The sequence below is a fragment of the Nomia melanderi genome, chromosome 8, assembly GCF_051020985.1.
Source record: "Nomia melanderi isolate GNS246 chromosome 8, iyNomMela1, whole genome shotgun sequence".
Lineage (NCBI taxonomy): Eukaryota > Metazoa > Arthropoda > Insecta > Hymenoptera > Halictidae > Nomia > Nomia melanderi.
In genome coordinates, this window is record NC_135006.1 from 9,350,026 (window position 1) to 9,376,528 (window position 26,503).

The 26,503-nt window shown below is 38.8% G+C and overlaps 1 long non-coding RNA gene across 1 annotated transcript in view; it reads right to left on the reverse strand.

Annotated features, from left to right (window-relative positions):
• Positions 1–26,503, reverse strand: part of LOC116427527 (uncharacterized) — a 122,466-nt gene that overhangs the window by 88,271 nt on the left and 7,692 nt on the right. The window contains exon 2 of the long non-coding RNA XR_012999217.1: positions 13,785–13,843. This is a non-coding gene — a long non-coding RNA (uncharacterized LOC116427527). The remainder of the gene's footprint in view (positions 1–13,784; positions 13,844–26,503) is intronic.

The following is a 26,503-nucleotide window of genomic DNA, read 5'->3' on the forward strand; positions in this document are numbered from 1 at the left end:
CACTCCATTTCAGAGCGGACGATCGCGACGTTAGTCGGGATATTCGGGAAATCTGACGAGCCCTTGAACGATAGCCGCGGTAACAAGTCTGAAGGAGCGAAGTTGGTCATAACACACGTGTATCATTACATGCTCGCGGGAGTTTCTCGAGTTTCGACTTTTTCCGGTATACACCGCCGCGTGGAGCACACCTTGCCGCCGATTCCTCTGACTTTGCTTCATACGTGGGGGAGGGTATCGGGGAGAAGCGCGAAGCAATCGAGGTTCATAGAAGCCTTTCTCGTTTTCTGTGTACCCTTGGAGTCCACTTCGTCTACCTGGCAGAGAAGTATCGCGGGCCAGGCCTAGAGTTATCGTGTGGCTACACGATACTTGCCCGTACCCCGGTTGAAAGCTATTTCCCCCGTGCCGAGGAAAGTAGATGCGGTTTAGGTTCTGCTGCTTTTCAAAGTGAGTTCCTTGAAGCCCGCGATTCGACAAACGCCGTCCTCTGCCCCTCTTTTCTGTTTCTCTCATATATCGCGTACCATACTTTGTATTTCGAAAGAAGAGCCCTCAGACCTGTGCAACATAGTTCCGCAGCGTTGCCGCGTGCCGGGTTAATCTGCAACGCCTTGTCAGCGCGGACGCATTCTGCTTACTGCGTCTTGATCGATTCGCTACGAATGCTTTTTCCTTATCACTCATATATTAATCATCAGTTCAGTCTAGGATGTTGTTATACTATAACTATGTAGACAGGGTATAGGGTTTTATTGGGGATCACCGAGGACACGTATCATGTTTAATCAATGAGTTGTTGATGTATTTGTCAACGATGATGAGTTGTTGGCGTATTTGAGAGACTTCTGTGACAAGTTAATCACAGTTAAAGTTTATTTTTAACTGAGCTATTGAATGCTTTGATTCGAATGTTTATATTCTCTTGTCACCTAGCTTGATATTAATTATTGTTCTTTAATAATACTGTCAATTTGATTAAAAATCATCGGAAATTTATTCTTGAATACTTCATATAAAAGTGATTTCCAGGTTTACATAAGAATACTTCCAAAAAATCGATTCTTCCATATTAAAATAGGAAAAAGTAAAAACTTTTAAACAGTTTTGAAAACTTCTAAAAAATGTGAATTTCTTTTAAACACAAAAATCTACTTTGTAAGACCATTGAGAGTGTCTCTCTTTGAAAAAGAGTAAGAAATATCAATGTGTCTCGGAATGTCACAACGTCGCAAATTCGCGTTAGGCACAGAGCGGTTTTTTGGAAATACAAATTATAGTAGAACTTCGATTAACCGAGTCGCTATTTTTCACGATCTAGATCATTCAAAATCTTAGTTATCTAAAATCTTAGAACATATAACTGCATTTTCCATTCTATCGAATTTTGCAAATATACTTGAAGGAATCTTTTCCAGAGTTTTCATTTGTCTGCACTGTTAGTCGTCTAATGAAATATACAGTCGAGATTTTATTGTGTAACTATCCGACGTGATCGCGTCTCGCTCTTCGCTCGTCCAACGCCCTCCTGCCCCCTCCCTCCTCTCTGTACCCGATTTCTTTCTCTTCGTCGCCTTCAGACTTTGCGTCCATGATCCACCGCCGATCGCATCGGCCATCGTCGTTTAATAAAGCCGCAATAAAGGCGCTGCCTGAGAGGAGTCATCTGATCTGCGGAGCGTAATTGCGAATAATCCAAGTGTACACAACGCGTGTGTTTGCTGGTATCTAAAGAATGCGCGTGTATGGGTGGGAGAAACGTATGCGTCGTGTCGCCGAGCGAGGCCTTTGTCGGCCGCTCGGTGATATTAGTTTTCAAAGTTTCCGTATACTGTCCGAGGGACCGAACGGTCTGGAGTTTTAAATATTACTAAAGTTGTGTAACACTTGATTTCGATGAATAATTGGTTTTCCCTGGCAGCCCTCGCCGCGAGTACTATCGAGGGCCACCGGATTTTTCCTGCGAGGAAGGGAATTTTCTGTAATAAATCCTGTTACCTTCAAGGAAATACATTTCTATGAAATGAAACGTTTTCGCGATACGACGGGATTGATTTTAAGACGACACAATTGATTGGTAAAAGTGATAATGTTGTAGATTTATCTTGATTCGAATATCTGTCTCGCTATATTTATTGTGCACTCATTTAACACTACTAGAATGAAGTTTCACGATTTTGCATTCATGAATTGCAATTAGAAGAGACATAATAGAATTTCCTTTTCAGTCTTAGTTATATCGTTTTGTTGCTAATAACATAAAAAGTACTAGTGTATGTGAAAGTTTCCATCATAATCTATTTTTGAATTTTATCAATTGTATCTTTCTGATACGAATTCTCAAGAATTCAACTATTACCGAAAACAAATATCCAGCATTCCAAACGCTATTCACGTAAACGTCTAATACAAATAATTTCAAATATATTATATTCACGAAAAAATCAATTATCTTTCCCACATAAAAATGAGCAATTGAAACAACAAAAAATTTCCTAAAACAATTTCAATCTTCGAGGTTTCACGTTACAAGGTTCTCCTTTCCCCGAAATGCCGGTGCCCCGAAAAAAATCACGACTCGATCAATCACGAAATTCTCGAGTTACCGAGCAGGCCCCCGGCAATTAACGCTCCACGATTCACATGTCAGATCTTGGATTGTTCGACGGGGGGTGAAAAAAAAGTGCAGAAATTCGAAGAACGCGGCGGCGGCGGCGGCCATCGGGAAACCATCGAAATCGAGACGAACTGCAATAATTATTGGAGGACGGAGGAAGAAGAGAAAAAAGGAGTGGGGACGGGTGTGGGCAAAGGGAGAGCGAAAGGGCAACAAGAAAGGAATAGGGAGGTTGGCGCACGCGGACGGAAAAAGAGAGAAATGCAGGAAGAGAGAGGCTGCGGGGGATGATGAAAAGTTTGACCGGACGCAGCGAGCACAATGCACCGTGGTCCACCCTCCACTCCCTCGACCCATCCACCCCATAATTCCACCCGCATTGTACTTCCAATCAATATTGTTTTATACCGCGAGTCATGAGACGAGCTCGATGGTTCGACCGTTCGATGCTCCGCATCTTTCTCCTGCAACGGCCGATGCATTCGCGGACCCCCCGACCCACCCCCCGGAAATTCCTTCGTATTCGCCGGATTATCTTCCTTGACCGAACGCCACGCTTATACTTTAGCATTTCAAGACTTTCTGAATCGCGTCGTTTTGTTCGATATTGCCCGATGAATGCTCCTTAACAGCAGCATCGGGATATACTTAATTCTGTTTCTCGTTAACCATCGATCCGGTTTTCGTTCCTTTTTATTGAATTCCGCTTATCCTTTCATTTATCGTTTCATTCAGCCGCCCGTTATCTTCGTTCATCCTCCCCTTATTATTTATTGCGAGGAGTGCTCGACGGGACATTCCATCGTGACTTTTATAACAATTGTTTATTCAACGGTGGCAATATGATATACGGGATAAGAATTTCGCAAATAGAGGATACGGTGATGCGAGTATGGAAGATAGAAATATTAAAAGGGGAAAGGAATTGGCAAAAAATTGAGTAGAGCTGATATCGATTTTAAGCAAGCTTTGAAAGTGAAACTTTCCGTTTAGGGTACAGAGGAAAGTATTTTGAATTTCTTAGATGCATCAACGAAATATTATCTAACTGCTACTATTCTGGTTATCAACATTTACTATTATTGCGAATCCGTTTAATTATTATTTTTAAGAGAATCTTCGCGAATATTGTTTGCATTATCGAATAATCTCCAAACACAACACACGGTATCAAAATACTCGTATGTTAGCTCGAAATAAAAACATTATATAACACCTAATACTATTTATATTTTCCAAGTAAGAACCATTCCATTTTAACACTAGAACACCCCAATTTCACCGATATTGAATTGTATAAACATTATTTGCTAAACCTATACATCGATTTCGATTGACGCAGTTTCGCGAACAGGTATCCCAATCTGTCCGTAAACCCCAAATGTCCAAGATCTAAACGAACGAACATCAATTTCTCTAAAAACAATAGGGTAAACCGTACAATAAATGTCCGTAAATCTAGCGTTAATGCGTTCGAGCGCTTCCGCGTCTGGCTGTAAGTAATTGTAACTTTCGCCGGACAAAGGACTCCTAAGACCGCTGATGGGTCGGAAAGTATCGCGAACAGTTGGACAGCTTTTCGATCGAGCGGCTCGTTCACGCAACTGGGGATCTATTCAGCGATCTATACCCCTCGGCTATGTAGCCATGGCTTTTCCGCGGTTACACGAGCGAAAAGAAAACACGACAGGCGCGTGGAAACTGGTCGATAAACGCGGCGACGTTGACATTGGGTTTTCTCCGTCGACGCGTCTCAACGCGAGAGCTGGTTGTCTTTATACGATGACGAGAGAACGCGCGCAAGAACGGCGCACAATGTGCATCCGGTTGGCTCACTCGACGAGGAGGATACGTTTCGCTCGCTCGATGACGCTGATTCAGGATTACCCTCCCTCTCTAATTATCTTGCCTCTTCTCCTTCCCTCGCCGGCCGTTCCAACATCAACGCCGCCCGACATCGTCGTCTTCTGTCGTTCGTTCGTGCCACGAGAACGGACAGAAAGTCCGGTGCCGCGGCGCGATAATAAATTATCTTCGGCAGCACACTTCTTGAGCAGGAACCGGAAATATCGCTGGACGATAACAGTGATATCTCGCAAGAACCATTGTGGTCTCCGCGGCGATACTCTTCTCTCGGGAATTTTTCAAACACCTACGACTCCTCGAATCTGTTCGAGTCGATGCGTTGCAGTCTGCTTTTTCGGGGAATGGGCTTCGATGAACAGACATAGATGATTCTTTGCGAACGTGGTTGGCTTTGAATTCTTGAAGTTGATGAGTATGATGAGGCATAGAATATTAACAGTATGCGGTTACTTTTTTTGTAGTAAAATTAGAATTTTTTAGTTAATGCATTTATTTTATATGTTTATTGCATTTAATGCTTGATTTGTGAATTATTTTATTGTTAATTTTAAAACAGTTGCACCTAATTTTCTATAATGTGAATAGCCGATAAATTTAGAAAATTCTGCTCTGACTATTTAGTTTCTGTCAGAACGCACTTGAAAAGATTTGTTGATGCTAGAACAACATTTATTAGTACTCTTCACTGAACGTGTTATAATTGTAAGACTAGAATTATTGAGCAGAAATACTGATATCGATGATCAAGAAGTTTTATTGATTAACTTCTGGTTAACTATTGATTAACTTCCACCTGCTCAATTTGTTGACAATGGGAGTTGTGGTTAATTGAGTGTACTTCATATTTTTTGTATTTATACGCGAAGAGGTGTCACTTCTCCATTCTCTAGTCAAACGTGTTGAATATTCATATTTGCACATTTGCAAGATAAAAGTCATGTGAATTGTTTATGTATAAAAATGAGAAAAATGACTAAGTCAAAAAAATGAAGAATAAGTATTCTAATCTGCCGAAAAAATGAAGAATTATATTCTGTCTGACACATTCCAAGACTTTTCTCGAAAGAACCACATCAGTTGAATTAACGAAAATAGAATTTCATAGTAATTACCCGCTTTCGAGTACATGAAGAGCACGACAAATATTGCTGTACAGTGTAATAAGAAAAAAAGCAGATTTCGGTCCTTAATGAGCATTGTGACTCACAGACTGTATCCATCTTCATCATACAATTAATTTCCTGCGGTAAATGGCTAGTTATCTACATTTCGGAGATGAGTAATTTGAATCGAATGCTGAAGACATCGGACACGGAGTTATCTTCGTGTGTCTCATTGTGACGACTCATAAACCTACCACCGTGCCACACACGCGTTGCGCAGTGTCGGTATTGTGTATAAGTAACTGTCTACATGTGAACGTACTTCACCCTCGTATCAATGAAATTCTCCGCTCCCTTCCTCCTAAACACACCCTCGGTTTCTAGGTAAATAGGCTCTCCATCTACGGATATAATCTGTGTTCGACATTCATTAAATCATGACCTAAGCACTATCATCTTACAAATGATTACCTACAATTTTGCTTTGCCCTTTCTCGATTATCCATGAAACGCAGCAAACTACTCGATCAGGAGACAAATTGATAAGACTGAATTCACAATAAAATACAAAAATACTAAATAAAACACTAAACGCATCGATCATCAACTTAGCATCCAGAAACATCAACGATACATAAAAAGTACTGCTATTCGAATTTTCATTCAAATAAAAACAGAAACTAACTACTAGAACGATAACGACAAGCCCGTCTTATTACTACAAACAAATCATCATCATATCATTCGCATTCTCAATATCTTCGTCGATTATAACTACGTTGCTACAATTCTACAATACACCCCCTCCCCCTACAAATTTACACTCGCTATTCAATACCCTAATCGAACAGCCGTCATTCTACGAAACGTCTTGATTACATTCGTAACGAGGTGAAATTCATCCGTAGGATACCGCTGAACATTATATCCGGATTGAATCTATTGCTCGTCAAGAAGGGCTCTATCGGCAATCAATGCGCAGGAAAATGGCCATTAGCCGGCTAACCGTGCTCAAAATTACTGATCAAATAGCCGATACCTCATCTTTTGGAGTAATGGCTCGTCGAGTGTCCGGTCGCAAGCAACACCGGCAGCGAAGTGACGCGAACGCGGCGGAAATCGATGCCTCCGGCGACCATCTCGAAAAGAATCGGTTATATCTGGCAAGCAGATTGCATGCAAGCCGTGGCCGCCGCAATTATCCGGATTCTTTATCCGGCGGTCGTTTCGAAAGTCGCGACTGGCGGGGCGGCCGTCCGGGGTCCAATCGACTTTATGAGGGCCCAGAGAGCGAAGATCCGGCCCCGTTCGCGGGAATGGGCGTACGCGCAACGCACAACCGCGCGGAAAACGGCGATCGCTCCGGAAGAACGCGCGCCGATCGTCCATTGTCGTTCGCCATTCTCGACGGCCATTCAGCGTGCATTGGCTCGCCTTCGTTTCCACCGATTCGACGCACTTACACGCCTTCGTGGCCTCGCCGTTTTGTTCTCTTTCCTCGGGCAATCGCGATGCGAACCGAGCCCCACCTAGCCGGGCCGAGCCGTGTTCGACGGAGCCACGACTTCTTTTCGCTTCCGGTGTCACTCGTATTCCATCGAAAGGCTCGATCCAGGAAATTAATAAGATTCGCTCTATGCGTCATGCGAATGGAATTCAGGCTTTACGATCCTTTGTTGCGTAAGGTTGCGTTACGAAATAGCGACTGGCTGGCTGGCAGAATTACAGGTGTATTCGTGACGATCGTTGTTTTCCATTTTGCGAGCGAAAAGGATATTTGTCGTGTTTCTATTTAAAGTTGTAACACGTGTTGTTACGTGTTAGATTTATTGGATTTGTTTATTACTTATTTTAACCCTTTGCGGACGAAGATTCTTTGAAATATACAAGATCTTCAGCGCGTGAAACTAAATTACATATCAATTGCTTAAACAATAGAAAAAAAGGAAACTACGTGCTGATCTCTTGCTGTTTGAGTAACTGAATCATGTATTTGCGACTTAATTTTCGAAACATGAAAGTTTCATCTTGGCAAACTGTCGATATTCGTGTGCAAAGAGTTAATCTGTTAACCGTGAAATTCGATTCCAGAAATCACTGATAATGCTCGCAATGAAATAAAATACTCGTCTAATGCAGGCCAAATGCACCTATAATATATTCTAACGGAAAGCTAAAGCAAAGCAAGAAAGAATTACACATTAATTTGGAAAAATGAATAATTTATCTTTGAAAGAATTAGTATCATTTTGATTCTAAGATGACGCGTATACTCGTCGGGCGCAGTTAACTGGTTAATATTAATTCGTGAAGAGGATATATTGGATTTAATAAAATGTTGCGGTTATAAAGATTGCCATTGAATAGATTAATGTTGTGATTAATGTTGTATCTGTAAGTGGTAATGCTTTGTCTTGTAACGAAAAGTAAAACTTGTGTTTAAGATTTACACTGTGATTTTCAGTTCCAGCAAAAATTTGAAACTTTAAGTTTAGATTTCTTCCTGTTTCATGAAGATTGTCAATGGTTGTTCTGGACAGCGGTCATCTTTCGGATGAGGAGGGAATTCCAGATAGGGATTAATCCTACCGTCTCGTTAAACGGAACAAAATGGGCAATGCGTTATGAGTATTCATTCGCTTCGTTGTTTTACGATACATTTCGCGCCGGGGAATAATAGAAGTATAAATTTATGTATTTAGATATGTATCTGGAATTACGATCGAAGCAAGGTCGTGCACTATTCGAACTATTATATTCATATTCGGGGTCACTGTCGAAGTCTATGACCGGGTATTGACACGTAACTCTACGTTCAATTTTGAACCAGCTTGTCTGGGAGTTTATCTTCTTTTAATGTATGTTAAGATAAGAACTAAAATCCATGGATATATATGCACTAAAAATGAATTCTTTTTAAATTCCTAACGTCTTTTTTATATATCAAATTAAAAATTCTCAGTTTCATGTGAAAAGAAGGAATTAATCAAAACTCTGATTACTCTATTAAACGTATCATTAAATTCAAAATAATGTAAAAAATGAATGCAATTTTACTGAAATTAGTACTGTATCGTATTTTAAACGCCCTCTTCTCTGAAAGCGATTAAAATACACAGTTTATAATTCTAAACCTACGAGAACAAATTTCTCAACTACTGTAGTTGTCAAAATATTAAAAAGTGACTCTAAAATGCATATAGGGGATGCTCCGTAGTTACTGAAATTATAAATTAATTACAGTATAATTAAGGAATCCTCGAGAGCAGTTGAAATTGCAGTTAAAAATGTTTTAATCGCGCATACGCGTTATTCCAATTATAAACCGAGAATTCATTAACCTCTTGTCACATGAATTTCTTTGCGAATAAACTTAACTGTGTACCTACTTGTACTATCAATAATTTACAAGAAATGCAAAGAAATGCTTCATTTATTGCTAAGTACATATTAACTTCAAAGGTAAAACATTGAAAAGAGCAAAGATATCCCTTCACCACCATCCATGTATTACAATTTTCTCTCCGTTGTTTATTCATTGTTAATTGCGCGATACAGAATCAGTTTTACTAAAATAATCTGTAAATGCTCGCCACAAGTTTCATTCATCAATATCGAGCAAGGGGTTTCGAAAATAGTAATACAACAGGGTGAGTGCTCTAAAGCCTTTCACCCTGTCTTCTCTGCACTTACTGATTTTGGTAGCCTACCAAGGTACCAAGCCAACGTTCCCGGAATTTCGTCGAGGGCACTCCACGATCGCTATCTGTTTGGCTCCTCGTAATAAAATTTGTAACGGTTTCCGTGGCTCATATGCATAATCGACGTAAATCGCTTTTACCGCGAGCGCTGCGTTAACGTCGCTCAACAACGCGTAAAATCAAGGGTGATAATTTGGAATTAAACGAATTAGTATGTTATGGCTTTGTAATTGTGTTACAGCGGGCCGGCGGTGTGCGCGGCCGCTTGTAAATTCGATAAAAGAAAGTGTTTGTGAAGTCGCTCGCGCAGCGGATTCTCGCTGTTCAAAGCCTCCCCGCACCCCCTTCCCCACGGTGTATGTACATACGTGTTTGAAATTCGCGCGACCACTTCGTTGCGGCGACGTATATAAATTAATTATTTCATTAACCTCGTTCAACTTCCATTTCAATTTGCACCGGCGGCGGGACCATGAGATTTTTCAATAGTACGTCAAGTCACATTACATCTATGCAAATATTGTCTAATCAACTATGTACGTATACTAGTCTCGGGAATTCTCACTTTCCTCCGCGATACGATGGTACTCCTCTCACAGAAGGATTTGCATTTGCTGTTGAATATTTCATGTATGCGATTGTTGGCATTCTTTCTGTGCTTTCGAGTGCATCGAGATTGCATGCTACGTTGATTATAATAAATGTCTAATGTCTTGAACTCCGTGGACAATTTTTTATACAAATGTAGAAAATTTAATTCCATTCTGGAATTTCATATTATCATTCTAGAAGATTTAGTTGAATCACAATGAATAGAATGACGTAATTTTAAAAATAATTATAATATTTCTGATTTTTCATTTTGTAAATTCATTAACTATGTCCTTTTATACTCGATATTCATTATTTTTCATTTTTTAAGTACATAACGTATCGTTTAATATTTTTTTATTACCCTTATTTCATCACCGTATACCAATAATGAAACAGGTAGATGTAATATTAAATGTTTACCTTTGTTTACGTTAACTATTTAACTTGCTTATTGGTTTTCACTTATTGAAAGTAATATTCTGACACGTCATCTGTTGATTCCTCGCTCGATAAATATAACTCGACGTAGAAATTACTTTCCGTGAATCATGTTTCTTGTAAGGATATTCGTTCCCAAAATTGCGAGCAACATTCAAATCAAGAAGTTTCAAAGTGTCAGGGAAATTTGGGAGAATGAGATGCGACCAACATCGGGTGCGTAATCGAGTTTGGAAAGGACTGTCGATCTGTGAACCTCCTGGAGGGAACTCTTAACGAGAGTTTGAGGAATGGTACATACGCTGAGGTCAATCGAAGGTGAAGCGTTTCATCTTAAGCAGATGTCGATGTGTGATGCGAAGTTGTTACGCTAATCCTTCGTTTCTGGAAACTTCCTGTAACTAATCGAGGAACAGAACTTCCATCATGGGAAGAACCAGTACCATATGCCTCGTGAGTTAGATTAATTGAATTGGTAAGAAATTTCCATAACATCGACTAACAGAAATTATGCATTTTTCACAATTCCAATGATTTTAATCGGACGAAAGATTTAATTTAATTCGATTTCATTGAAAACTTGTAACTTAATTCAAAGTCTCCAGTGAACAATGAAAGAAAATAAACAATTTGAAGGACGAATAAAACAGTATGTTCGTCTTTTACTCAAAACAACACTCATCGATCTCTTCGTTACCATTTGTTTAAAGAAAACTGTACATACCAATAAAACAAAACATTGATGCAACAAACAACTTGCACATTTTTCATAGATACTTTCCGCGTAAATTTGCTCTGTACATTTTAAACGAACATAGTTATCTTCAGAATGAAATATTTAGTACGAAAAGAATTCATGGGAACGCCGAAAACGAGGACCGAATACTGCGTTTAAACGAAGATTCCGCGCGACATTAAATAACATTTTATCCGAACCATCTAGAAACATTTTTCACTGTGCATAAACCATTGTTCATCGGACCGTTCTCGTATAAATGAATTTCAATCACAGACAGCGGCATCGCGGGTCACCTAGCAACGGGGCATGTTAGCTCTCGAAACGTTGCGTGGAGCGGCGGCGCGCGTTGTGAACCGACGAAATATAAATCGCGGCGCGGACAACCTGCAAGCGGATCGTAACGCCGCTCAAATGCGAACAAAGACTCGGCGAAACGAAAACAAACGAACGGAAAGGGGCGAAAAATGGAAAAGGAGGAACAGAAGAAAAGAAAACCGGCGCGGAACCGGAGGAGTTTAATGTATTCATCGCGCCGCATTAAGTGGTCGAAACGAGCGCCGACGCGCCGCGAACGCTGACACCTTCGTCCACAGCGCGGCGATGCAAACGAGAATCCGTTCCGATAATTGAAGGCACAAAGATCCCTCGACACCTTGGCGCTCCTTTAATCAGGGGGAGCCTCAAAAGAATTCTGCTCTCGAGTGCGAAAGCGTTAAACTCGCGAAAACCGATTCTTATTCTCGAAGGGTGGTCTCAGCTGATGGTTTCGCAGCTGAGGCGCGAGAATATCTTTGTCGGGGAACGGTATCGGCAAGGTGCGGATGATGGCGTTCGGGGGCGTAGAATTCGGTGGCTGACGAGTGACCACTCGTAGAATCGCAACGAGTGTCTGCTCAAAGCGAAGGGAAACACTCTTTCCGCGCGGTTTGGTTGTTTCGCCCGTGTGATCGGATAGGAGGGAGAGGTAGCCTGGCGGCCCAGGCAGGCCGTAGAGGCGGGGGAGCTGGAGGGATGGCAGGGATGGATCGAGAAACAAGAGAAACGGGGGAGAGAAAGGGGTGGAAAACAATTAAGGGAAGACGAGGAGAGGTCCGCCTTGTATGATAATGTGGTGTAACCTCCGGCAGAGGAGAACGATACGATGAAGGAGGAGGTGGAGACGACGACGTAGGAGGATGGAGGAGCAGCTCGCCGGAGGATGAGGTGGGAATGGTGGGGGGCCAGCCGCGAGAACGGGGTTGGCGGAGGTCGTGGTTCTTACTTTGCATTCCTTTGTGTGTCCTCCTGGAGCCCTCCATCTACCTACCCTCCTACAACCCAGTCATCCTCCTTCCTCTTGAAGCTTGAACTAACGCCCGAGGTTTTAATGCACTTGTCTACTCCACATACCGTTCATAAAGACATATATGCCGTCTGTTGAACGAGTGGGCAAGAGGACTGATTCTTGGAAAGAGGAGCGAGACAGAGAGACCAGCCGTTGGGAGGGGCTTAGGGGAAGAGAGAGGTTTGCCAGAGGAAAAGGGAGGAAAAGGGAGACGGACCACGCGCCTCTGCTCGAAGAAGAGAGAGACGGTGCCCCGCAAAAGAAGAGCCACGGGTAAGGGAAGGGGAGAGCATAACGATATGAAATGCATTTTAAATTCTAAGCATTCGCTCCGCGTCATGGAAAGACCTCAGCTCTTTGCTCGCATAATCCTGTCGGTGATGTACAAAAGTCGGAAAAGAACGGCGGAGAGGTCGGGGAAGAATTAAAGTGCACTGGTCGAATCAGACCTTTACCGGATGCCTCGCGGCCTAGGGGCAAGGAACTTTAGGTCCGGTGTTGACTTCATCGAGCTCTGAAGTAAGCGAGCCGATTGTCGTCTTGCGAGAGATTTGTCTTTGGAAGTTGATCGCGCTGGTGGGCGGTAGTGTTCGTATAGTGAGGTCAGCATGGCGAAAATAGTTGCAGCCCAGATATAAATAATTTTATTCTGATGAAGGCTGTGGCATGTTTGTCATTACCCGTGTTCGATGAAAGTAACGGTGGGAGAATGAAGTTTGATGTACGTAACGTGCTAGGTTCTTTGAATGGACATTCATGATATTGTAATGTTTTTTGTAGATATTAATTAACGATACGTACGATATCAAATTAATTGGTCAGTATAACAAACTAGGTTAATAGTAGACTATCATCACGCTGCTGTCTCTATTATAATTATACGTGTAATTATACCGTTATGAATTTTCATTCAAATTAGTGAGTGAATTACAAATGTTAGATGCTGATACTACTGAAATTATAAATAAAATAAAAAATGAGTAAAAATACAAGAAATTTAATTAGTTTTTTTTAGTTCTGAATTAATACTGTTCAACGATAAAATAATAATCTTCTTGTTTTTCGTCAAAAAGAATTTCGACTATAAAACGTTAAATAAGGTATGTTAATCTTTCTACTAAATAAATTTTTTGGAATAATATGTCCAAATGTACAAGTCACCATGGAAATTCCAACAAAAGATATGTGTTTATAAATAAACATACATAATAGTAATAATAATAATGATAGTGAGTCGCACCCTGATATTGTTATCAAAATTTAATTCTACATAGTAATATTTGTAACATTACATTGAATTACGTACACCAATTGTTTTAATACATTCTTTTCAACCTCATCAAAGTGCGTTCCATTTAATACGATTCAAACAATCGAGCTTTATAATTAATCTTTGACTTACCTTTTGTGTCCCGTTATTTGCGCACCGACCAACTGTCAGCTATGGCGTCATTCGTTAATCTACAAAACAGAGGAAATCGTTTAAAAACACATGTTATTTCCTTTGCGTATAATTTCAGAACAACGCACTCTATTTCCGAGAAGGTTCAAAATCCGCAAAACATTTAACGCGACGTGACGCGACGCGACGCGAGGTCGACGAAGTCAAGAGCGGCCATTATCGGAATTCATAATAACATCGATTTTATCATGGACGCTTAAATTAATTTTAACCATTCGTTCACGGTAGTTTTAATTAATTTCAAGTAATTTCTATTAAATCTCCCGACCTTCGGTACCTCGGCATTATGCGATCCATATAATCTGCCCCATTGAGATCCGCAAATATTTGTACAACATTATAACAAAATATTAAATAGCTGGCCAACGGGCTGCGCACAATGACTCGGATAAAATGACCCGATCATCGAACCTTAATTAGCCAATTAAACGCGACGTTTCGTCGATCACCGATCCCGCGCGCCGCTGCCTCTGCGCTGCGCTGCGTTGCAGCGACACACGACCGGAAGAAGAAGACGGGACAAACGAGAGCGAGTAGTTCTTTTTTTTCCTTTCTTTCTTTTAAAGAGACCGTCTCACGTGCGTTGGCGATACAATGAGAGCAAGGTGGGGTTGAAACCCGTGGATGTACGAGCCCGGTACACGTCGATTCAGAGGAGAGGAGAACAGAGAGAAATCCTTTTCATTCGAGGAAAAGAAAGCGGGCGCGAGATTCGCGCTTCATTCATGGCCAAGTCTATGGAGCGAAAAGAGAGACTTATCCTTCGAAATGTAATTAGCATGTCTTCGCACAACGGGCCAGACAATGATGTCCTTTAATTAGTATGCGTCTCCGCGGCGTCGGCGTCGGCGGCTGCTGCTGCTGCGTTCCTTTCCACCAGCTATACCCCCTACCATTACTCGTGAACCCGTGTCCCTTAACCTCACCCCCGCGTGTAGACAACAAACACACGCACCAGAGACCCGCACACCCTATCCCGCGAAATCCACCAACGAACCGTGCTCGTGTGTGCGCGCGCGTGTTAACGTATCGCACGTTACCGCACACCGCACGAGTGTCAATACGTGCACCCGCGGACAGCAGGCGTGCATGCGGCCGCGTTGCACTTATCCGCAATATGGAAACACGCTGTAACGCCTTGTCGGAAAACTTTGAAATGATATTTTTAATAAATTCGTGAGCTATGTGGGCTTACCTGGAAATATGAACGTTGAGTCATTTCGAAAAATTGAGGAGAGATTGTCCTTAGTTTTTTAATCATTTGATGGAGATTTTAATAGTTTAATCATTTGAGCTGTGATTATCGATAATGTTTGATGGCGAATTGTTTCTATATTCAAATGTGATTAATGTGTAGGAAATATATAGATGATGTTGAATGATTAATCGCTTTTATTATTAATATTCAGCTTTGTTATTAGTCACAATGAGTTAATAACCTTTTGTAGACTACAGAAAGTATAGCAATGCTTTTTAGTATACTTCTACATGTTTCTTTAAAATCTTCTTCAATTTAAGTACGTAAAACCAAGATTTAAATTCAACAAGAAGCTTAACAAATTTTATTGAACATGTCAAGTTTTGTGAAAATTCAATAATATTAGTTTGTTTGTATAGTTTCGAATATGTGCAACTTTTAAATGTAGAGAAATGCACAATTAATCCATTCTAAACTTAAAGCTTTCAATAAATTACTATTGTTTATTAAATATATAAATATCGAGAAAAAATAAGTAAAATTTCGCTACTGGATGTATATCTCGAACCCCTATTTATTCCACACTCAATGAAGCCATTCGCTAGTCAAGAATTAGTACTATAAATAATCCAACATCATCTTCAATGTCTAAAACAAAGGATAATAAAAATAACCGTTTCGATCACGTTTGACGCAAAATTTACCAAAGATAATCCTTCAGTGACTGTCCCGTAAACGCGGTGAACCTTATCGTTCACGTCAAACATAGCCAAACGACGCCAAGTTAAGTCATATTATTATTAACACAGTCTTGACGTAAATATGCTTATAAGTAAACCGCGTTGCCGCAATGTATTTTTCTCTATTCGGTTAGGTCGAAGGTCGTTCTAGCGGGCACGTGTTCCCACGCCTCGGAGACCGTGGTCTATCGTCAGACTCTGGACAACGCTAGATACGTGACACGACTATGACGCATTAACGCGACACGTCGATTCGCGATTGCCGTGCGAAAATCCGTTCGCATCCTCGAGACAATTGCAAGGGGTGATGAAGGACACCAATTGCCGTTGAGCCAGCGGCAGAAAGCTACGCGACTTCCGGGACAATAATGTCTGAGCGTCAGATCGTGCGGTGGGCGCAATCGCACGCGATAAACAGCGTCGTTATCAAAGGAAAACACAGAAGCCACTTCGGAGACAATTAAAGAGGGAATACCGGCAGAAAGGTGAATAACAAATCACTCGATCCGCAATTTCAATCTTGAATTTCCTGGATTTTCAAACCCAGCGATCCTTCATCTTTTTCGCTTACACCATAATTGTGTTTTTCACGAACGGTTTCGTAACCATACGTACAAGTAATTTAATAACGTTTTAGATTTTAGGCGGGGCTATTAGAGAAAATTGTAATGAAAAACTGTTTTAAAATAACGATTTTACCTGCGGCCCTTTCTGTGGAAATTGTGGTTAATGCACTTACGCTACGCAAATTTCAATTACGTTTATAACTTGTTTATGTACTTCCTCGTTGTCGGAGTTTCCCGGGATTCTACGAATCACAAAGTCATCGAATGAAGAACTGATCCAATGTGGCTATGTAATTAAGCAATTTGCAGACATCATTCCGTGTAACTCAATGTAATCCTTCGCGATTTGAAGTACTGGATTCAATGATAGTTTTGTTAAAAAATGTCAATGGTTTGGCAAACAGATTATACAGAAAATTGTAAAACAGCTTTTACCATGCTACTTCCTTATTGAATTTTTACTCCTTCACTTAGCTTGCATTTAATTGGTTAAAATTAAAACTTCGAGAAAACTGGCTGAAATCGATAGTAAAATCAATAATACAATACGTTAATCTAAGGGTACATATTACGTTTTTTATACAGAAATATTGTTCCAGAGACTAACTTAAGCTCATAAGATATGAAAGACAGTTATTTACTTCATTTTTTAGTGAATTAAAGATTAATTAAGAATTGCATTAAATATTTCTCAGGCATTAATTTTTAATTAATCCGTTTAGTTTACATACTTTGTAATATCTGAAGTCGAAATGTGTTCAACAGGATTTGCCTTAGTATTAATTCCATTTTTTGCAGTGAATAATGAAAAAGAAACTAGCATTTACGACTGTAGTTTTTTGAACAAAGAATAAGGTAAAGATTTCATAGGCTTATTGCAAATAAATCGTGAATTGTTTAAACGCTGATTTTTGGTAGAAAAACACAAATGACCCAGGAATGACGTTGCAACCGGACTTAAAATTGCCCGATCTAGGTCAATGCCGCGATTTAACGCGACCCGCGAGCCGTTCAGGGATTGAACGAATATTGAAATTACGGGAACGCAACGAATTTTTGCATAATGAGTTCGCGGGTGGCGGAGGCTGCCGCGATCACCCGTCTGGCTGTGCACGTACGCTCACGCACACGTCGCGGCCACATGAATATTTTCATTTGATAGCATTAATTAAACTGGCTGCCAGCCGATGACCTTTGAAGTTCACCGGTCGCGACATGTGTATACCAATTACCGATATTATTAATTGCAAAGAGTTCACCGATTTCGATTGCTGCCCTCCGTCCAATGTTTTTCGTAATCCGCGGAAAGATAATTGACGAAGCACACGAGATTCCACCTGCAGCTAATAAAACGTAACTTTCTTCATTCGAGTCTGGATCGAATAGTCTAATTTGCTTAGCGGGATTTTTCGATGGTTTCGATTTACTTGTGATTTCCGACCCTTTGTTTTTCCGATTTCGTGGTATTCAGAGAAATAAAAGATGTCTATCAAATACGGAGTGCTTTTGGCAAGATGTTAAGTGACATAAGATAATAATAAGATAAGTTAAAAATATTTTAGCTATAGAATAATCTTATTCTCCTTTTCGATTTGTTAAGCCATTGTGTCGCGAAGAATTGAGACATGGTTATCAGCGACATCTAGCGATGATTTCCATATTTCATCCTACATTTTGATACATCTAAGTACTCATTCTTGTCTTTTTAATCGTCATAACAGAATGATGTTTAATATTCTTGACTCTATTGTACTTTCTAACGTAATAGAAAATTGTTAAAACATTCTTATAAATAAAGACACTAGAAGAAATTATTTTATGTAAAGAACAGACTTTTGAGAATCTCGTGTTTTAAAAAGCATAGAAAACCATTAAATTTTCATTCTAATAATTCTTCCTTTCAATCGTAGTCTTAAATCCTATACAACATAACGTAAAAACACGCATTCACCCTGAAGTAATGTTTTCATTCTACAGAATCAAACAGTAGGGAAACGTTGACATTTCCTTGCTCGCCCAAAAAGTAAAATATATTATTAGTTGTATAAATTTGATTTAGTGAAAGGACGTTTTTAACTTCACGAACGGGAAAGATTTTAAGACAAAATGAATAGCCGAGTGACAGTCGCGCTTTGCAAACACCATTCTGGAAGCCGTAGCCGTGAAAATGAAATCGAGACAATAAAAGTGGTGGAGTGCAAAGGGCAGCTCCCCTTGTTTTTGAAAGATTTGAGGCTATGTGGTAAACTTTTATGACCCTCCGCGAAGGAACCGCGCCGCTCCTAAGCTCGTTGAAACAAATGTAGCCGAATGCCGGCCTATTTGCATACTCATTGTACCGTAAGAGGTTCGCCCTAACGTCGCTGGTTAGCTGGTCGCATGGAGAAACAGGAAACGATGGCGTGGGAGCCCGAAAGTAGCGACGAAAATTGGGTGTAAGCGGCAGCGGCGAAAATCTCGCGACGAAAGAATATTTATCACCGAAACGATCCTTTTCCGCTGACTCTCATTTAATCCTGCCTTTGTTCCTATTTCTTGAAACATAGAAACTGCGCGTCGACATTGATCGAAGTGTTATTTTACACTGACCAAAATATCGGATTTCGGACAGAATATTATTCAACTGGAAAAGTCATTTTATTGTTACCGTGGGTGAAAACGGAACTGAAACCATACAAATTCTTACACAATATTCATATACAGATATTACGCGATCGATTTACTGTTTTCCCGAACCTGACGAATGAAAAGTTGAAAGAATATTCACTTCGATTATACCGTTTCTCTCTTTTATGATTTTCTATGACTTCAAAACGAAGTCACTTATTCTGAAACAGTTTTGGTACTTGAATAGTTATTTTTTTTTTATTTATTGGTTCTGTGGGTTACAAGACGTGTAAAAACTGCCTTTATTATTGTTTTTAAAATTTAGCTGCTATGATCTTTGCTGTTTCGCTGAAACTGTTGCTTTTTCTAAAAATTTTCTTTCTCTTTACTATTTATGAAGGGAAATAGGAAATAATTTTTTCCTTCTTTAGTTCAATATTTATGGAATAACATTTATTATCGACATTCGGTAAATTAAATTTTCAATAACGCTTGTGCATTTTAGTATTGTACCTAAAGTTTAGCTTCGCAGTTTTTCGCAGATAGCTTAAAGGACTTCGTTTCTAAAACACTGTAAAACATTGATTAACATTTTTAGATTTTTGCACGTCTTATTATTCTAAGTCTTCAGTTTCTTTATTCTCAAATAAAATATATACTTACCCTTTAGACATACGACAGACAAAATAATAATAAAGTAATACGGATATGTACTCAATCCTGTTTAAATATTTCGTTATAACATGATTTCGATCAATAGTATTAACAATTTAAATATACGGACAATACCATATAAAATCCATCGCTAACTAAATTTTTATTACTTGATATCCTACTACAAATATAATTGCTGTTGCAAAATATAAATCTGTCATCTCAGAGAGAAATGCCATTCTAAGTGTTAATCCTTTCCTTACAATTAGAATATTGAATCTGACTCGCGATGAAAACGTCGCATCGAAACAAACAAACTTTCCTGGCAAATTATTAACAAGAAACTTTTTTTAGTCCAGAAGAGAACAAAAATTACAAAGTGAAGGTTTAAATGACACGATGTGACAGTTTTAAATTGTTTTGTATCTTCTTAACATTTCTCTCTAGCATTCAAGACTTCGTAGCAAGTGATCACCATTCAAATTGACAGCGCACACTATTCTCAGAACAAAAGCTGTCTTCCTTGAACCTAGCGGATTCGTATGCTACCTAGGTTGCGACTTCTTTATGTCCCAAGAGATTAGGCTCGACAATCATACCACGAGGAAACTTTCGGCTCGCGTCTCGCGGTGTTTACTACGACGATGACGAGGATACGTTAAGATACGTCACGATAATCCAAAACTTAGCAAATCCTGACAATGGCCGCCATTTGGGAATGCTTAGCAGTGGTTATTCCCAACACTTGCCAAGATATAACCGAAATAGCAATTTTGAAAGCTTGCAGCGTCCTGGTGGTGTGTGCCGCGTTTGGAAGCTCGCCTAATCGTTCGATCCCCTGTTGATGGCAACAGGGACATAATATTGGAATTAAAATTGCAAAAAATTGAAAAATTGTGTTTTAGAATTAAATTCTTGATTATTGTGTCAACAAAAAATATAGTTTATCATTTTATTTGATATTTTTTCCGTTTACGGTTCGCTTAAAAACAAAATTAATTTCTTTAAAGGCTGTCACACTGTTATTTCAATATCAGAAATGTCTTGAACGTAGTAAAATATTAGATATCGATATGAATATGAAAATTAAATATGATATATGTCATCATTTGTATTACTATCTGTATTTATATTTTATAAATAGCAACATTAGCATTTAGAACACAGTGCTTTATGTAATTAAAATTTTAAGAAAGGATATCAGAAACATAAGTATAAATAGAGTAGGAGAAGCATTTATAAAATTTGCATATTTATCACTTTTCTGATATTTTCAAGCTGTAGTTATGCATATTTAAATTTCACTATACCTTTGCAGATCCAGCCCCGATAAAATACAATGTGCCACTACAAGTTACTTTTAATTTGACATTCCTCAGAACGTGATACAAGTTTAACCAGAGATTCGGGATGCGCGGTATCAAGTTTCACCAACAAAGTGAACGAGAACTTTGAGAAACACGTCGCCTCCCATAGGATTCCAAATCCTGAGATTTCATTAAGCAATTTATTCTATTATACTCGTCCGCTTTTAAACCAGCAATACCTGCTAGCGAAAAACTTCTCCTACTTCGGCGGAACAGAGATTTGACGTGATCCCCTTCACAAATTAGTTTTCGGTAAATTAATTAAGAACCAAAGCAAATTCGGAGAAGTAAGACAACGGGCAATGGAAACGCGAAGTTTAATTCCAAACAGGCTCACACGAACGAGTTCGACTTCAATTCGCGAACGAAACAAAGTTCTGAAGTTTCTTTTTGTTTTAAATTGTATAAAAATACAAAAACTTTTAACTTGGAGGAACTCGAACATGACGTTCTCGAAGAAATAAAATTATTGGATTCCAATGAATTTCATTCGTTACTGTTTCGAATTATATGAATTAAATAATTATAAATTATATTGTTTTATGTCATTCATGTTAAATATAACCACGAGAAATATAAACTGAAGAAAATTTTAGAAGTATTTAGGGAAGCTTAGTTTCATTGTTTTAAAATTCTTTAAAAAAAAAGATACAAATGTCTAAACTTCTCTGATTACTCAAGTCACAGTAGTACAAGATATGCATATTAATGAAGCAATTTATATGGTATCCTGAAAGGTATTTGCCATTTTTTAATTCGAAATGAAGAGATTGATCAACGTCCGCGTTTATCGAAAGATGTCTACACTGACGAGGACGAATTGTCGGAATACTAATGGTTTCACAGAAATCAATACTTCAGGGTTTAAAATGCTCGCGAAAATAAACAAGCATATACTCTGAGGTTTCTCGTGAATTAACGGAAACGAATTCCTTATACGAGATCGCAACACGCGATTCTTCATTAAAACTACACGAAGCGAAATCTTTTTTCCGAAGCAACAAGTAACGGCAAATAAAAATGGATTATTTGCAAAGCACAATATATTGTTCCGAAGCTGGATAGATACCATTAAGAGTTTTCACCGTTCCCTTTTTTTCAAGAAAGCATCATCGTATAATATCACGTGAAGCCAAGAACGAAAAGATATCTCTTATTACAGATATTGAAACTGTGATGCACATTTCAGTTTTAAGTTAAATGCATCAACAACTGCGTTATAAAAAACATATACGAAAGTATAAGAATTACTTTTTTACGACAACTTTTTTTAAATCAGAAGAAAAATGTAATTCAATAGCAAAAAGATAAAAGAAAATTTACAAAACTTCACTCAGATAACTACTCGGCAAATACCTATTAAGTTATTATCATCTTCGCGATAATTTAAAAAAATATCCCTGAAAAGTTGTAAATATTTATGCGTAAAAGAATTTACAAGCAATAAAATTAATTTTTTCTTCAACTCTATTTTTGTATATCCTTGATCAATTTATATTCTGAAGAAGATACAAGATTCAGCTTCAACCGTTATAAATGAATTCCATTATATTAACGATAATTCGGTTTATAAAATAGGGAAATAGAAAACTTCATTAAAACATTTATTTCTATCACAAATAAAACTTCCTCGCTGATTCGAAGTATTTGTCAGACAATACGGGTAACACGTTGACAGCCGTTGACGTTGACTGCAATATTCACCAATAACAGATGCTTTCGAATTGTTTAAAAACAATTACAATATACATGACATTTGATGTCGAATAAAAAAATTAAATACCGTAAATAACTATAAATACCAAATAATTAACTTTTTGCACTCGATAGGCGATTTACAGTTGCCATTTAATTTGACATAGCAAAATGATAAAATTCGATATTCAATATCAAATTCGATGTAGTGTACGTAATTATACAAGCAATATTGAAATAAATTATATCCCTTGATTCTATTATCTCTATTCAATACGATCGAAAAAGTAATCAATGTGTCATTGATAATAAAACTATCAAACGGGTCAAAATGACTCATGCCTGTTTTCTCTTTTTACAATTATTGAAAAAATGACAGATACTTTTCCTAGGAATTATTAAAGAATTTGATCTAGCAATACGTCAACTGAATTGTAAATCAATTAAAATCTTAATAGATGCGTTCTTAGAGTTTCTATAGAAGAATTTCGAAAAGTCAGTTTAATTGTTCGGTAGTTTTAGTGTTAAAAGATCATGAGTATATTTGCCGAAAAATGTTTCGAATGCCAACAATACTTCTCATTATTAAAGAATTAATAGTTGTTTCTATGTGTCTTCGTAAGAGAATAAATGATACAACAGAAAGCTTCAAAGTTCTTATAGCGGTGAATGTTTTAACCTGTTAACTGTGGAATTTCATTTCAAAAACCTCTGATAATGCTCGCGATGAAATCAAGTAATGAAGAACGCAGGCCAAATGCACCTATAATATATTCTAACGAAACGCTACAGAAAAACGAAGAAGAATTACACGTTTATCTGGAAAAATGAATGATTGATCGTTGAAAGAATTAGTATTATTTTGATTTTAAGGTGACGCGCATACTCGTTGAACGCAGTTAACTGGTTAATGAACCCGCAGACGATCGCAAGCGTCGAAGAACCCGTTCTCCGTGTGAGAAAAGCGTAGCCGATTCTGCGGCCGATAGCGTCGCACATCCATTTGATAAAAGTCACTCGGCCCCCCTTTCGCTGGGGAACAAATATTGGAAGTAGTGTCCTGCGATAAGCGTGAAACTCTGAATTCGAATCTGTCGTAGATTATGCCGGGCCGCTGTTGTTTACGCGCGCGTCCGCATGTGTGGATGCGTGCACGTATAAGTGATCGGGGATCGGTCTGCTTTACGAGGCAGATGTTGATAACGGGCGACAGCAACAGAGACGGGGACAGTGACAGCTGGCCCGTATTGTTCGACACGTTCGCTGATTATAGGTCAAAGGTCCCTTACGAGTCGGAAGAACCATCGAAGAAGCGTTTGATATTTTTTCCTGCTTTGACTAAGTCCCCATCTAACTCATCGTCAATTTCCATTAAATGAAATAACGATTGCTTAAGATGAATAAATCGAAGGTACACTGAAATCTATCGAATTTTGTAACTTTTTTTAAAATCATTTCAGGAAATTCGTTGTTTCCTACGAATAGACGGAATAGGAAACGGTTCCAAGCAAAATTAATGAAATTTCATTTATTGTCTATGCTTACGAATGTTTCAGTCAATAATTTGCGAAAATGTATTTCCTGTCGAAGCTTTCGGAAGAATATTTCAAATTCAATAGTCATTCCCTAAAGAGACGTATGTCCATTCGCAAACGATTTAATTGAGATTTAGCTTCGGAGACTTGATTAGTGGTAAGTGCCTGTCAAAACTATGATACGTCAGAACCAGATAAGGAGGTCGGCGGACGAATGTATAATGAAAAGCTGAAAAATAGCTTGAATATTCCCTGTTTGCGATGAATAAACCAACCGAGGAGAGTATAGCCAGTCGACTATATTTGACACACGGCGAACAAGGGATATCGATCACAACAAATATAAATCTGTTTAGCGGCACTTTACCGTCGAGGTGAACGAATTGATTAGCGGCGCGGTGTGTCTTGTCAGACAACAAGCGTCTGACTTGACACGTCTGATACTACTAAGATGCCGCTATGAGTGTTCTGTCTTGCATACGGTTTATAATTAAAAAGTCACACTTATTTTAACACTAAAATGAAGACCGCGATTTCGTATTAATTTCAGAGATAAATAAAATCAGTTTCATAGAGATTTTTACTGAAAGTTAAAACACGAGAAATAATATTCACGACACCAAGAACTCTCTTCTACTTGATAATTTTTTAGACATTTCGTTGAAAGGGTACGTTGCATTTAAGAGACGCATTGTATTGTCAAAAATATTGTCATTTAGTAAAATTTGAACAAGAAGATTGTTTTTTAGTAATGTACTGTCACAATGAAAATGATTATCAAAACAAACAGTGACAGCGAACGCATTAATTTAATTAAAAATCTGTTTTAACTGATCTCACTGGTTGCACAACGAAGATTATTTTTTATTATTACGCATATCAATCGATGCACTCGACGAATTCAGGAAAGCACCGTGTCCTAATGGATCCGGACGAACAATCTTCATTGACAAGTCGACGCGAATTCTATTGCATCAACGATTATTCGGAGAAGTTCACTCTGCGACGGACGAAAACCGAGCCGACAATAAATGCATATCGAAGACCGAGACTGCGGCTGAATGCGAAACACTCCTGGCGCACGGAACACGAAACGAGATTAAAATGTTTTACCGAGTCGTCACGCGTATCTATTCTTCTCGGTGTCGCGACAAGGCGCTTGTTCTCGTGCTAATTAATCGTTATTACGGTCGGTTCCCTTATTCCCTGCGTCGTGTTGCATAATGCTTTTCGTCGTCCGATGCTAACTACTGAAATTCCTGTGGATCGTTGATTAGATAAACGAGTAATAACATATAAATAAATGGTAACATAAGGATAAGAAATATTGTGGTCGTACAAGTATTCTTTTTGTATGAGTATTTAAATTTCTAATAAATATAAAGAATGTTTATGATTTTATATAATTATTCATTTAACGAGAGTAAAGTATTGGTAAACCATTTGCGGATCTTTGCGCAAATAAAAATTGTCCAAGTTTTTTCCTTAGTGATTGAAATGGATGAGAAATATACGATTTTCACAAAAAATCGTACGCGATCACGAATAAATGAAAAAAATGCTTAAATCTTCATTAAAGTTTGCATTTCGATGCATTCGATACACTCGCGCAGGCTACAGATGCACAAAATCCGCAGTCGGAACGGTAACTTGTACGATCACCATGCAATAAGGAAACTAAAGGATAATGACAAGAAAATAAATAAATGAGAACACAACACAGAAAGCATAAATTATATTTCGTAATAAGAATCGGATGGATAAACGAAAGTGAAACACTGATTGCGCACACCGTATAAACCGCTCATTGACAATCGCGATGAATAATGGAGGGATCAATTAAATCTCAATTAAACACCACCGAATAATACGATCCGCTGCTCTTTTCAGGACACAGTCCAACAAGTAAACGTATTTTTTTTCCCCTCTGTTGAACGCCCCCGAAACGTGTACATTCAGCATTGGAAAACGGCACGCAATCACTCCCGAATGAACATCGGTTCGTGCGCCGAAAGGCGACTTCATTAAAATTACAATTCACAGTTATCGGGGACACCAGGTTAAATAGCTGATTCTTTCATCAACTAGATGTCGACAATCAAAATTCATGGGGAACGAAATGAAAAAATGAATCTCAGATGGATCCATTTCGTAGCACCAAATTCGCGGCTAGCCCGCGTTCGACGAATTCGTCGGTCGTTGGTCCCGAGGCGAATAATTCCGACGCACTTCTATAGAATAACAAACAAAGAAGAAAACCGTTCGAACTGAAGTCACGATCAACGTCGGCGGAGCTT